The following is a 13,060-nucleotide window of genomic DNA, read 5'->3' as shown; positions in this document are numbered from 1 at the left end:
TAATGGTAGAGGAACAGAGAATTCCTTGAGAAACAGTTTACATTCTTTGACTGTGCTGGTATTGAGGAGGAATAGAGAAGTATGAAAGGTTGAACATTTTCCTTTTTTTTCCTTTAGAGCCATGTAATAATAGGCAAAACCAGGCTTTATGCAAAATCAATGGAGGTGAGTTATTTTGACAGAAAATTTTCATCCTTCACTGATTATGTGGTATTCCAGATAATAAATATTTTAAGTCAGTACATTGTTGGTAATTTATTAGACAGTATGAAATAATGAAAACAATACAAAAGTCTGAAGATAAAAATACTTAGACTGGTGAAACAGCAAGTCTATATAACTGTTAGTTACTTTCTAGAGCTTTATTATTATAGGTTAGTGGAAGAGAAGCACATGGTTAGTAAAAGACCTGGGCATTTTCCATTTCTTTTAAAATTGTTTTCCTCTATATTTTTCTGCAAGGGTTATATTTTTTCCCCAAAAGAAAACAAACTCAGAAAAACATCTTTTGTTACAAGTCTGAGCATGTAGTTTTATTTCTATCTTACTTCTGCTTTCCTCCAAATCTAGACAATGCATTCATATCTCTAAGTTCAGGTATTATTCATCAGGATCAATGCAAAAATTATATCCTTCACAGAATATAGAAATAAATAGGGCCCATTAAACTTATTTTCAATCAATTCAAGTTATTACTTGTTTCATGTTTTAGTAGCGTCACCAGCTACTGAAAACCATGATGGAGGAACAATTGCTTCGGAGATGTTTGGGGTAGAAGAACTGTGTGTTCTCTGACCTTGTAAGAGCTTAGGCCCCAGACAAATCAGCATGCATCTCAGTGGTAGAGTGGAGATCAAGCACTGACTCTAGATCCAGGGTCCAGTCCCATCCTGGCTCTGCCTCTCATTTTAAGACTTTGTATCAGACATTTAACTTCTCTCTTTTAGTTTTCTTGTTTGGAAGATGGATATTATTCTAAGGATTAAATGAGCTAATTTATGTAATGCACTTTAAACAAGGATGGGCACAGACTAAGATCTTGATGTCAATGTTTGTTAAATAAACAAAATAAACTTCTTGGAAAGAATATGAAGGCAGGAGAGAGAGAACGAGGCACACGTAGTCTCCAAGAGCTTGTTTGTCTGAAATGGAGGATTCTACTGCCGTAGAGTGGAGAAATAGCTCCAGAAAGAATGAAGAGGCTGGGCCAAAGTGAAAACAATTTGCCCATCTGTGAATGTGACTGGTGATGGAAGTAAAGTCTGATGCTGTAAAGAACAATATTGCATTGAAACCTGAAATGTTAAGTCCATGAATCAAGGTAAATTGGAGTGAACATCTACATTTTAGGAATCAGAGAAATAAAATGGACCAGAATGGGTAAATTTAATTGAGATAACCTTTATATCTACTACTTTGGGCAAGAATCCCTTAGAAGAAATGGTGTAACCCTCATAGCCAACATAAGAGTCCGAAATGCAGTACTTGGGTGTAATCTCAAAAATGACAGACTGATCTCTGTTCATTTCCAAGGCAAACTACTCAATATCACAGTAATCCAAGTCTATACCCCAACCACTAATGCTGAAGATGCTGAATTTGAACGGTTCTATGAAGACCTACAAAGCCTTCTATAACTAAAGCCTAAAAAAGATGTCCTTTTCATCAGAGGGGACTGGAATGCAAAAGTAGGAAGTCAAGAGATACCTGGAGTAACAGGCAAGTTTGGCCCTGCAGTACAAAATGAAGCAGGGCAAAGGCTAACAGAGTTTTGCCAAGAGAACACACTGGTCATAGCAAACACCCTCTTCCAACAAGAGAAGACTCTACACATGGGCATCACCAGATGGTCAATACCAAAAACAGATTGATTATTTTCTCTGCAGCCGAAGATGGAGAAGCTCTCTACAATTAGCAAGATCAAGACCAGGAGCTGACTGGGCTCAGATCAGGAACTGCCTATTGCCAAATTCAGACTTAAATTGAAGAAAGTAGGGAAAAATCACTAGACCATTCAGGTACGACCCAAATCAAATCCCTTCAGTGGAAGTGACAAATAGAGTTAAGGGATTAGATCTAATAGACAGAGTGCCAGAAAAACTATGGATGGAGTTTGGTAACATTGTGCAGAAGGCGGGGATCAAAACCACGCTCAAGAAGAATAAATGCATAAAGGCAAAATGGTTGTCTGAGGAGGCCTCACAAATAGCTGAGAAAAGAAGAGAAGCTAAAGGCAAAGGGGAAAAAGAAAGATATTCCCATCTGAACCCAGAGTTCCAAAGAATAGCAGGGAGAGTGAAGAAAGCCTTCCCCAGTGAACAGTGCAAAGAAATAGAGGAAAACAAAAGAATAGGAAAGACTAGAGATCTCTTCAAGAAAATTAGAGATACCAAGGGAACATTTCTTGCAAAGATGGGCACACTAAAGAACAGAAGTGGTATGGACCTAACAGAAGCAGAAGATATTAAGAAGAGGTGGCAAGAATACACAAAAGAACTATACAGAAAAGATCTTAATGACCCAGATAACCATGATGGTGTGATCACTCACCTAGAGTCAGACATCCTGGAGTGCAAAGTCAAGTGGGCCTTAGGAAGCATCACTAGGAACAAAGCTAGTGGAGGTGATGGAATTCCAGCTGAGCTATTTCAAACCATAAAAGATGATGCTGTTAAAGTGCTGCACTCAATATGCCAGCAAATTTGGAAAACTCAGCAATGGACACAGTACTGAAAAATGTCAGTTTTCATTCCAATCCCAAAGAAAGGCAGTGACAAAGAATGTTCAAACTACTGCACTCATCTCACATGCTAGCAAAGTAATGCTCAAAATTCTCAAAGCTAAGCTTTAACAGTACGTGAACTGAGAACTTCCAGATGTTCAAGCTGGATTTAGAAAAGGCAGAGGAACCAGAGATTAAATTGCCAACATCCGTTGGATCATAGAAGAAGAAGAGAATTCCAGAAAAACATGTACTTCTGATTTATTGACTACACTAAAGCTCTTGACTGTGTGGATCACAACAAAATATGGCATTCTTAGAGATGGCAATACCAGACCACCTTACTTGCCTCCTGAGAAATCTGTATGCAGCTCAAGAAGCAACAGTTAGAACTGGACATGGAACCATGGACTGGTTCCAAATTGGGAAAGGAGTACGTTAAGGCTATATATTCTCACCGTGCTTATTTAACTTATATGCAGAGTACATCATGCAAAATGCAAGACTGGATGAAGCACAAGCTGGAATCAAGATTGCTAGGAGAAATCGCAGTAACCTTAGATATGCAGATGACAGATGACACAACCCTTATGGCAGAAAGCAAAGAGGGACTAAAGAGCCTCTTGATGAAAGTGAAAGCTCAGAGTGAAAAAGCTGGCTTAAAACTCAACATTCAAAAGCCGAAGATCATGGTATCTGGTCACATCATTTCATGGCAAATAGATGGGGATAGAATGGAAACAGTGACACACTTTATTTTCTTGGGCTCCAAAATCACTGCAGATGGTTACTGTAGCCATGAAATTAAAAGATGCTTGCTCCTTGGAAGAAAAGCTATGACAAAACTATACAGTAGATTAAAAAGCAGAGACATTGCTTTACTGACAAAGGTCCTCATAGTCAAAGCTATGGATTTTCTAGTAGTCACGTATGAATGTGAGAGTCAGACCATGAAGAAAGTTGAGTGCCGAAGAATGGATGATCTTGAAATGTGACGTTGGAGAAAACGGTTGAGAGTCCCTGGGACTGCAAGGAGATCAAACTAGTCAATCCTAAGGGAAATCACTCCTGAATATTCATTGGAAGGACTGATACTGAAGCTGAAGCTTCAATACTTTGGCCACCTGATAGGAGAAACTGACTCATTGGAAAAGACCCTGAAGCTGGGAAAGATTGAAGGCAGGAGGAGAAGGGGATGACAGAGGATGAGATGGTTGGATGGCATCACTGACTCAATGCACATGAGTTTGAGGAGGCTCCGGGTGTTGGTGATGGATAGGGAAGCCTGGTGTACTGCAGTCCATGGGGCTGCAAAGATTCTGACACAACTGAGTGACTGATCTGAACCATACTGAGGCTTGGAAAAGTGGAATAAATGGGTCTTGAGAAGTTCTGCAGTCAACAATCAAAGTTTGCATTTACTTCACAGAGTGGGAGGAAGGCTGTTGTCCATATGAAGCACCCCATTTCTGTGTGCAGAATGTGGGTGAGAATGAAGACCAGAAGCTGAGGACAGCAAGAGAGAGACTGTAGAAGGCTGTCTTCTTTGTTCTTCAATTTACAACCATGATTGTTCATGTGTTTGTTTGTTTTTGGCTATGGGGCATGTGGGATCTTAGTTACCCAAGAGGGCATGTAACCTCTGCCTCCTGCACTGGAAGTTTTCAGTCTTAACCACTGGACTGACAGGGAAGTCCCTGCTCATGTGTTTTTAAGTCACCTCAAATTTTTTGGAATAATAGAAGGGCTATACATTTACTCATTTAATAAGGTAAAAAAAGAAGTTCAAGTAATAAGTTAAAAACAGGTCTGGGCAAGGAGATCATTGTTGGGCTAAAGAATAAGTGAATTTGGGGCTATGGGAGTGACACTAATGCTGAGGGCGAATACTTACTAAGAGGTAACACATATGTTATGTTGAGGTGCTGAGCTCCAGAAAAGGTAGTTATGACTAACTTACAGTAATGGTAAGCGTGAAGATTTTCAATGAGTAAAAAGACAATTTACTTTTAAGTAAAGAGATCTTCAGAATAGTGGGTAGTGTGGGATTGGATTGAAGCAGAGAGAAAAGAAGAGGCGAGAACATGGAGAGCTAATTTTACATTTGGGTGGCTTTGCCCTCTGCCACAAACATGGGGTGCCTACAGTCTGTCCCCTAAAAGGAACCACTGATGGGAATACTGTCTTCAGTGATAACTCCTGGTAGCACTAAAAGTATGATTTTGAATTAAATTTGAAAATTTCCTCAAAGCTGCTTCTTCAAAGACAAATGACTGTCTTCCAATATGTCTAGTTAAATAAAATAATGGATGTGAATGGCTTTGCAAAACATTAATGTGCTTTAAAATGTAAGGCGTTATCATCGTGTACTCTGTGTTAGAAAATATGCCATAAAAAGAGATTACTTTTGTGGACTAAATAGTCAAATATGGGCTGCATGACAGGACTGTGAAGTCAAGTCATAATTGATAAACGACTGTACCCAGAGAGGATTGATTAATGTGTGGATGCTAACCTTGAAGAACACAGCAGGTATAACACTACAGGGTTTTTTATTTTGTTTTCTTTCTCTGGTCCTTTCTTGTATAAACTATTTTTCAGTGAGTAAAAGACATACTTATCAAATTTAATGATGAGTCTGCTATGGGGCAGGGAGCTCATATACATCAACCATAAGAAGTGTACTGCTGGATGCATAAACCAAGCTTCAGATATCTAGGAACATGCCCAAGACCTTGGACTATGATGGTAGACAGTATTATATTATTCTTTTCAGCAAGAATAATAACTTGCCCAGTAGAGTAGAAGAACTGAGATTTGAAGCTAGGCAATATGAAGTCAGAGAATGTACACCTAAGCCACTTTGCTTATTATTCACTCATTTACTTAACAGAGTGCTTGTACCTACACCAAGGATTGATCTGAGCTTTATACAAGTGTTATAGTACTCAGGTAATCCTCAAAGCAATCCTATGCAGTAGATTTTTATTTTATAGCTTAGAAACTGAGGCATAGACAAGTTGAATAGCCTTCCAAGGGCTCACAGCTAAGTAAGTGGATTCAAACACAGGCAATTTGGTTGGGGAATTCATGCCTCTGACACCATGACATGCTCTGTGGTCAACTGCTTTATGCTAAACTGCTCTATGCTCTGCCCCTGCTCTGTGCTAAACTGCCTTCAACACTGTACCCAACTTCACACAGCCAGATCTGAAGTGAGCATGCCCTCTCCTTAACCCTGGGAGCCAGAAATTCTTTGAGGTTTACAAAGGAAGCAATGAGCATTTATGATTCAGCTGATGCTCTTTTGACCTACCTTGGAGCATCCATGCCTGAAGGCATCTTTTGGGATGCCACCAATTCAATCCTAGATGCTTAAATCCTTGTCTACGGTTCTCTGTGCCAGACAGCATTTCCTCCTGCATAAAATACATCCTTATTCTCATTACATCTCTCCATAAAACTTTCATCAATTTGAAAATTGTAAAATGCATTCCTTTTTATGCAGACATTTAATCTATGGTTAAATGACAATTGAGCAATATATCCTCCTGCATACTCAAATACCATCTTAACTCTGCAATTTGAAAATAAATTGACAGTCTTAAAATTGGCATGGGTTTTAAGGAAATGAAATACTCTTCAACTACAGTCTTTTGAGAATGTTTATCTGCAAAATGAACTATAGGACACACTCTGGCTTGATCAACATATTCTACTTAAGAGAGGGTTCAGACAGAACTACTAGTTTGGCAAATCTCATTTGGACTTACCTGTGGGCCAAAAGCTGTTTCCTTCTTATGTGCTTGGATGAAGCCAGAACTTTCAACCTCTCAGCCTCTCAACCTCTCACTTTCAGAAAGAGTGAAGTTTAAAATATAAAGGTGTTGTTTTCACTTCACACCCAAATGTCAGAGTAAGATATTCTGATTTCTCTTGATTGGCTCCAGGTGATGTTAAGTGGAATGCAGGAAATTATCAAAATCAATCTATCTTCAAAGGCTTTCTTTGAAATTACAGGATCTGAATCAAAGTGTAAAATAAAATTATTTTTATTCTAAGCTTCCTTCCATCATTTTTCATACCTCTCTCTCTACCAAGAAGCAAGTAAAATAGCATCTTTTTCACCCTCTAGAAAGGTTATTGTAAGAGTTTTAATATTTTCCAGCGAAATACAGTATTTCTTAAACAATCTGACTTTTGCTTGCTGGGTTTCTAAAGGGTTTAATTACTAGCTTTCTCGAGGGTTAAAAATGAAAATATCCCCATGTCGACTCATCAGCATACTGACTAACATATTAACAATCAAATGCAAAGCATGAGTAATAAAGAATACAGTTAGCACTGGGAAAGCTAATACATGACCAACCATAATTTTTAAAAAGTCTGGATATTTAAATACTGTCACCTAAGAACTTCTAAGCATCCTAAAAGAATAAGGGTCCTGATCAAAATCCAAGTCTAATAGAAAGTGGCCCATTCTAAGAAACAAGATGAAATACAGAGTAATCAAAAATATAATTCCAAAAATACTCTTGAATGTCTTGTTTCATGATATGTGATTGGCTGATTGATAGCTTTAACTTTTACCTATGAGTTTATTAGAAATGCACAAGCTTGGGCCACAACCCAGATCCTCTGAACCAGAATCGATTCATATGTACATTAAAGTTTGAAAAATCATTAAAAGTGTTTTCAAGGATGGAATTATGTGAATAATTACTGTTTTAAAAAACAATATCACATACCAAGAGTTAATGGTCATCCTTATTTTTACGGTGGAGTCAACATTTCATAATGGGAAAAAATCCTTCTATGCTATCGCTCTGGAAAGATAATGACTGATACAGAATTATTTTTCCTGGAGGAGCAAAAGCTGTTCTTTAGGGGAAGGAATATCACTCATCAGTTTCAGTAAGAGCAAATGCCAACTTGACCTGCATTGTTATTTCTGACATGTCACCTTGCATTTCTCATCACATTATACTGGTGAATTCTTTTCTTTCCTTTTTTATTTTTGGGTCAGAGAAGGAAACTGACTTCAAGGTTGCCACAGGCATTTGGTAACAGGGTCCTCCTTGTCTGTTCTGTTCGATCCAAGGCATCTGCTGCAGCAGCTTTTACCTGGGTGATTTTAGGAGCTTATCAATCATGAGACTGTTCAGATACCCGAGCCATCAAGCCAGCATCTCTCCCATGAGATGATAACTTGTTTTAATAATAAACTAAAGCTGTGATAGGAGATGTGGGAAAAATAGAAATCAGAGCGGTGCCCTGAAGCGGGGAGGGAGCAGGTGAGGGAGTTAGGACTAAGAGAGGAGAGCTATACCTTAAGTCACGTGGGAGGATGTAGAGCAAATAGATCTTTAGGCAGCAGTAGCTTTGGGGAGTCCATGGCCATCAGTCATGCCATACTCCTTCTTGGCTGCCTGACAGCGGGGATAGCACCTGCTACCACACGTTTCTTGATCTATAATCTTGGAGAATGTTTATGCTGAATTTACTAGGAAAGAAGATACGGCTATGAGACACAAAGACCACATTATTACTTTTAATAGTTTATATTAGCTGAAGGCTTAGAGGAGTGCAGGTGGCATTTTAACCCAGGAACCATTTAGGCTGTGAATAGAGAGAGCAGCTGTCCCAAAGCCCTGGGAGAAAGTCCACCGTGGCAGTGCCATTGACATTGTCCGTCACACTGCAGACTCACTCCTTCTCAGCATGGAGAGGCTGATGTTATAACTAGGACTTCTGAGTTATTCCAGCTGACTTTGCTGTTTGCATGTTTTCAATTAAAGGATTGTCTGTCAGGGTCAAAACAGACTTGCAACTGTATCAGTTCAGTTCAGTTCAGTCGCTCAGTCGTGTCCGACTCTTTGCGACCCCATGAATCACAGCACGCCAGGCCTCCCTGTCCATCACCAACTCCCGGAGTTCACTCAAACTCATGTCCACCGAGTCGGTGATGCCATCCAGCCATCTCATTCTCTGTTGTCCCCGTCTCCTCCCACCCCCAATCCCTCCTAGCATCAGACTCTTTCCCAGTGAGTCAACTCGTTGCATGAGGTGGCCAAAGTATTGGAGATTCAGCTTTAGCATCTGTATAGCTAAGCTTTTGTAAATGAGGTGGGAAAATTTTAGCCCTGTTAGACTAGGAATAACCGCCCACTACAGTTGTTTTCCACCTTTTCTTACCCTGCCAATATTCACATGCACAATGTGAGTTGCTCTGGTGTCTGACTGGTGTCTTGGATTCCATCCTTACAACCCCTGTCTATCCTCCATAGAGCATCCATAGTTCCCAACATAAAATGTAAGGTAGGTCATGCCAGTTATCTGCTGTAAGCCCTCCAGTGTCTTCTAATCCCATCCAGAGGAAAATCTGAGGTCTCAACTTTGGCAGACAAGCCCTGTTGATGTGGCTGCCCACCACCCACACTCTATGCCATCTGACATCATTTCCTGCCTCCCTCTCCATTGCCCAGCCACCCTGGCCTTCTCCACCCTCACACATACATTACATAAGGCGTTTCTCACCTCAGGGTCTCTGCCTGGGTTATCATTCCCCCAGATAGATATTAATCCTTCATTTTAAGTTTCTACTCAAGAGTTACCCCATCCGAGAAACTGCTCTCAGCACCTTTATAATCCCTATTCTCCAACACTTGTATAATTTTAAAATATCTGATACATTATATAGTTGTCTTTTCCATTATATCTCTTCCCCAACTAGGAAATAGCTCTGTACAAGTGGAGACTTGTTCATTTTGTTTGCTACTGACTCTCTCTGAAGAAAAATACTAAGAAAAATGTTCAGTTAATATTTGTGAACGAATGATTTTCATTGCTTGTTTGCATGCCTGGTACTTCGCTCATTTTCTCACTCTGTTTGGTTCAGAAGTACTTTTCCACCTTTGTGCTTTTGTGTTTTCCTATTTTTTCCAGTCTGGCGTGTCCTGCTTCTCTCCAGTGTCAGGATGTTCAAGTCTTCCTTCTCTTCCAGTACCCTCTTCTCCAAGAAACCTTCCCTGCGTCTGTTCTCAGAGCTGGCTGTGTCTTCTGATCCACCAGCACTGTCTGCTTCCCTCACTGCATATCTTAAGTCCTCTCTGCCCTGTATCAGCACTATTCACCTTCTGGAAGCTTTAAAGTAGGGCCAGGTCTGGTTTATTCTTGTTCCCAAATACCTGCCCGCCACACGTTCCATGTTGCTTTGTACATGGAAGGTGCTAAGGCACATTTGGTAAATCAGTATTGCTGAATAGATTTACTTTCCTGTAACAACACTGATTTGGTGGTGATGCTCTGGTACTTGGATAAGAAACGGTAGCAGAGTGATCTCATAATCCTGCAGTTTCTCTTTTTTCCCCTCAAAATCTGTCCTTAATGACTGGTTGGTTTATTGTTTTGTGTGTGAGAAGGGTAGAAACAATTTTGCTTTTGAGTCTGATCATTTTGCTTTATTTTAGTGAAAACTTGAAGGAAAAGCACTCATACAAGAGACAAAATAATAATCAGAAAGTTTGTTGTTTTGTTCAGCTGACTCACTACCAGGTCAGATTAGTAACTAGGGGAAAGGTTTCTATTACAGGGAACTCTGTTACCATCTTTCACTGCCTAAAAAATCTTTTTTTCTCTCTTTCTGATGAAACCTGTCTCTATATCCTAGTGCAGGGTTAAGAAGGGAAAATCTTTATGCTTAGAAAGTTAGCTGTTTAAAAATCTGATTTTTCTTTGCATGGATTTTTCAACTCTAAACTGTCAGGATTCTGCATTAGAAGTTCACAGTGTACTTTTTTTGTGTGTGTGAACAGCTGCTCTAATTGGGCAAATTTTGCTGTGGTGACATTAGGGCTCATTAGGCTTTTCTTATCAGAGGTGGAAGCTGTGAGATTTCAACCAAGCAGAGGATTTAGATTCTAAATGAGAAATATAGATTAGCATTTCACATAATGAAATAATGGACTTTGGTGTTACCTTTCTAGTGACTAAAGCAGGAACTTAAATCCATTGTAGGTTTCTTTGTTTAATCAATAAATAAACAGGAGACACAGAAGATTTATTTCTTCTGTGGTCACAAACACCATCATTTTTCTTAATTATCATTAGGTTTGCCTCTCCTGCTTTCAGATTTTTTGCAAGTAAAAAGCTTCTCTACATTAAGAAAAGGAACATGAGATCTCTTGTTGTGTTTTCCCTCTCATACTCACAGAGAGTTCTGCCTTTTCTGTGGCAATACCTGTATTTCTTAATTAAAATCTAATAAAGTCAAAGGTTTTGAAAAGTTTCTCTGGCTGCCTTAAAGACCAGAGGTTTCAACAGAGGTGGACAAAGGTCCAGGCAGCTGTAGGAGAGAAAAAAAATAGTTTAAACTTTGGATCCACAGATGGTTATGCCTGCCAACTGTTATGAGCCAATGAATATCTACCCTATCATTTGTCATATTTATTGCAGTGCATAATGCTGTAATTTCTCATGGCATGGTTATTTATCTTGCTGTGTTCTCTGAACAGCTAAAATTGCAGCCATGTTGAAGCATACATATACCTTTTGGGTTGCATCTTTAAAAAGAAGCCATGCAAGTTGGCACAGGCCTCCCCATCCAAGGACTGGAACCTGTTACAAAAGCAACTGATCATGGGAAATTCTGACAACAATTGAAGCTATACTCCCAGACTTGTTTTCTGTGTTTAGCCACAGAGCCTAAAGGGAACACAAACCTTCCGTTGCGTTTCCTCCTTCTCTGTGGTGCCAGGCTGGTTTCCCTGAGTAGTGAGTACTGCCACATCTGGAAATTTCTCTGGAGTGTGCACAGAACCCTCCAACTTTACAGCAGGTAAATAGGCTCCAGGAAGGAGTAGGTTGAGGGTGGGAGAAAGAAGACCTGAGGTACTCAGTCATCGATTTCTGACAGCTGTCTGGGGACACTGTGATGTTGAAAGGAGCAGCAGGAACACCTGTCTCTACTGGCACCTCCACTGTTGGCAGTGGTGGGTCGGTGAATAGAAGCCACATGATGCCTGGTGACAGAAGGTGTGACTCACAGGTGGGCAAAGAGAATCTTCAGGGTACTGTTGCTCACCTGCCACATCTCAGCATCCATGATGAATCACTGGGTCCAAATGGGGTCTTGAGTTGGGGTAAATTTTTGTGCACATTGGCGCTTCCATGAATGGCAGATGTGAAAATGTAGGTGCCTCTCATACAAACAGGATTAGTTGCATTCACTTCCTGAGCTGTGAAACTCACAGTTTGTTTTACGTCACTCTGCAGTTTGTGATAAAGGGGCTATTAGCCACTCAGACCCTGTAGAGCATATCAAACCTCACTTTAGCCATTGGTTTTCCTTACAGTGGTTTTAATCAGAAACATGAACTGTAATTATTCCTCAGAGTCCTGAGACCTCTTCTTCCTTTCCCTTCAGAGTAGGGATATGGCCCTTAAGTCTTCAGCAGAGGAGAGGAGAGGCAGCAAGGCCATTAACATTTGTGTTAAAAGGCTGAAGATTAAGATGCCAAAGTCCTCAACCTTGCCTTAACTCTAATAGTTTCATCTCTCATCCCCTTTCAGTTCTGGAATACACAGCATTCCCTCCTGCCTCAGGACTTGGCACAGCCAAGATTCTAAGGCAAGGTAGCTCAGAAGAAAAAGGAGGCTCTGAAAATCGAATTCTGAAAGTTTACTTCTGAAATATACTTTCCCTCATGAAGCAATAAAAAGAGAGGTATCTGTGGAAGCTCTAAGGGTGGCTGAGGACCAACCACTTGGGTTATCTTAGGTCTAAAAGGCTGTGCTCAGCAGAAGAAAGAATGAGTGAATGACTTAGTACAACCGCGAGAAACACACAGGAATCCCTCATGAAGAGAGTTAGAGAGGTCAAGACTCGGAAAGAACAAGAGACTTTTGAAAAATGTCGAATAGGACAAGAGGCTTTTAAGGCATCGTCAACACTTAGTGTTTGGAGTGGTGGTGCGAGGTCAGTGAACAACATAAAAATCTGCTCTTCCTCGTCCTCGTTTGCCTCTGTCTTACAGGTTAGGCAGAATGCTGTTCTGACCAGGAAGAGTGGAAGAGAAGGGATAAGAGAGCTGGTAGGCCAACATATGGAGAAAGATCATCAGAGAACAATGTTTAGATTTTCACATCCTCTGTTTCCTATGAAGATGAGAATCACTGTGTCATAGCGCTGGAGGGAGCAGGGACAATGGGGGAAATGCTAGCAGTCCTAAGGCCTTGGAGTTCTAGAAGGAATGGTATGTTATTAAATAGTGGTTCAGGTACATGTAAAAAGGGAAACGCAATTGGGAATGAGTGCCACAGTCACAGAGCTCAGAGCAT

The sequence above is a fragment of the Moschus berezovskii genome, chromosome 2 (assembly GCF_049115385.1).
Source record: "Moschus berezovskii isolate FMDL1 chromosome 2, NW_MosBer_1.0, whole genome shotgun sequence".
NCBI lineage: Eukaryota > Metazoa > Chordata > Mammalia > Artiodactyla > Moschidae > Moschus > Moschus berezovskii.
Note: the sequence above shows the minus strand (reverse complement) of the source record.